The sequence below is a fragment of the Notothenia coriiceps genome, unplaced genomic scaffold (assembly GCF_000735185.1).
Source record: "Notothenia coriiceps isolate Sejong01 unplaced genomic scaffold, NC01 NC01_scaffold00035440, whole genome shotgun sequence".
Classification (NCBI taxonomy): Eukaryota; Metazoa; Chordata; class Actinopteri; order Perciformes; family Nototheniidae; genus Notothenia; species Notothenia coriiceps.
In genome coordinates, this window is record NW_011368141.1 from 195,024 (window position 1) to 197,350 (window position 2,327).

At 44.8% G+C, this 2,327-nt stretch overlaps 1 long non-coding RNA gene across 1 annotated transcript in view; it reads right to left on the reverse strand.

Moving 5' to 3' along the window:
- The window catches only part of LOC104962850 (uncharacterized), an 18,584-nt gene extending 18,169 nt beyond the window's left edge, over positions 1-415 (reverse strand). Inside the window, exon 1 of the long non-coding RNA XR_800251.1 lies at positions 405-415. This is a non-coding gene — a long non-coding RNA (uncharacterized lncRNA). The remainder of the gene's footprint in view (positions 1-404) is intronic.
- Between the last annotated feature and the right edge of the window lie 1,912 nt (positions 416-2,327).

Genomic DNA, 2,327 nt, shown 5'->3' on the forward strand with positions numbered 1-2,327 from the left:
CTCCATGGACCTCTATCTAATTAACTTTCCTCTCTCTGCCTCTCTTTGTGCCCACATTCAAACTGGGGTAGAGAAAGGTACATTTGTTTAACCTGATGTTTTGAGGCAAAGTAAACAGTACGGTAACCTATTTAGCAGCAATGCTTTTTTCTGTGATTTAGCAATGATGTTATTAATAACCATGTGGGTCTGAAGGGTACTTAACCATGCAATAAAGAGATGGGGCATTGAGTGCCACTGTTGTGCCTTCGCTTTGGAGAGGAACACTAATTGCTAGTCGGGGAATCTAATGAAAACCCTCCAAACAAATAACAAAGCAGACAGTGAAGAGTGTATGAAAGTAGAACAAAGGGAGGAGAGCAATGCAAGGAGAGAATGCATGAAATAATGGAAATAATAAACACTGTAGCTACAGCTAATAAAGGCAGTTAATGCTTCACAGACAGTAATTCAAAGTCGCAAAGAGAAACAATAAAAATGCCAGCGATGAATTGAGGAAGGTATTAGAGATCAACAAAACAAGTATTCATAGTAAGTGTAAGGAAGGTACAAATAAATAATATAAAAAGCCTTTCTGTGAAACATGTTTTAGGAAGAGATTTAAAAGCTGACCCAAAGGGACAGGAAATTACCTTATTCCATCAATGGGTGGCTTTCTATCAAATTATCATGTGCAACATGTTCTTCCCCCAAAGATGTTGTGTCCTTTCTAAGGATAAATGCTGTTATTGGAAACAGAAATGACAGTCGGAAGAGAAACAGCTCTCTGATGCTAAAAAAGACTAGCATTGCCCATAGCATATAACGCTTTTAACTACTTTTAGCTGTCAGAATTTAAACTGAAAGCATCAACCATCAAAGCCATTAGGGTGCCAGAGTGCCCCTGTGGTTTTGCCATTAGCCCATAATATATTGGCAACAATATGCCAGAGCAGCACTACAGTATCAGCATACAGACACTGAGGGAAAAAGGGTGGCACATAAATAGCATAGCCAAAAGAGCACAACACTCCATACGAGGTTAGGATTCCCCATTGTGGAAGAAATGTAAGTTATGTGTCCACATTAAGCTGTAATGTTCTCAGAGACGATGATGCCACTTTTTATGGTAAGGCTGTTGACTATTCATGAAAATCATGGAGGTGGCTGTAGGAGATTAGATTCCTGCTGTTGCGGGAAACACTCATAAGTCCAACCAGTAATTTCCATGTTTCTACCTGATCAGACGGTTTATGTGGTTCTTTATAGAAGTTGCCAGCTGTGTGACCCCTAAGGCCCACAAAATCTATTCATAAACTAGAATAAGGATGCATGCTTGTCAGTCTGAAAAATAAGGGCTTCTTTTCAAAGACACAAGGTTTGTACCCAGTGGCAGCGATATTTCTGACACATGTTTGAGTCATTTCATTTGCATGAATCCTATGCATATTACATCGCTCCGACCTGTTGGCTACCACAGGAATTGTCATCATCGGTTGCAGGCAATAATAGTAAGTTACTGCTGCTTGTCATATGCCATCCTGCTTCCGCCATAATTTATGTTCACGGGACCATTGTCTTGAGGCCCGGGGGGCATTTTGTGTGCCTCTGATTCCGGCTTTATGACGCAAGGAGCGGAGAGCCTCCACCAATGCCAAGTGAACCAAAACCTTTCGCATGCCGAGAAGCTCCTTTTCCAAATGAATGTTTCACTTCCCTTCCCAAATTGAATCCGCGAGATGCGGAGACAAACGCACGGGTTTCCTGTTGATAGTCAGGGAGGGCTACATACGAACAAAATGAAAGGGAGGGTGATCAGGACGGTTTACATCTCTGAGGAACTCATCCGGAAGGGCATGTCCCTCATTACGCCTGTTTGGAGAGTGGTCACGTTTTGCCAGTTAACACTCTCCTCCGCGTCCTCCACCTGCAGCAGGTTAGGGAGGGAGGGAGACGTCTCTGACATGACCTCCAGTGAAGTGAGCATGTCGGGAACCGCTGGAGATTGGAGGCGGAACCGATGCCGAAGAGAGAGAAACACATGCCTCGCAATCAGCCATGAAATGCAACCTGGCACCGATTGGACTGAGCCTACGGGGAGCCTCCATAGACCTCAGCCTGCAGAACAACAGGGAGGGAGGGACGGGGAGAGGGTGAGGGATGCGGACGGTATGGAGAGGGTTGTGGGGTACGAGGTCATTCTACCTCACAGGGTGTTTTATCAATGTAATTAAACACGGGCGAGCTCTCTGGCTCTGCATCATACCTGACCTCCACAGCAGAGGGAAGGGAGGGAGAGACAGACAGGGAAAGGGAGGGCGAGGGAGAGAGGTAGGGATAACAAGGAC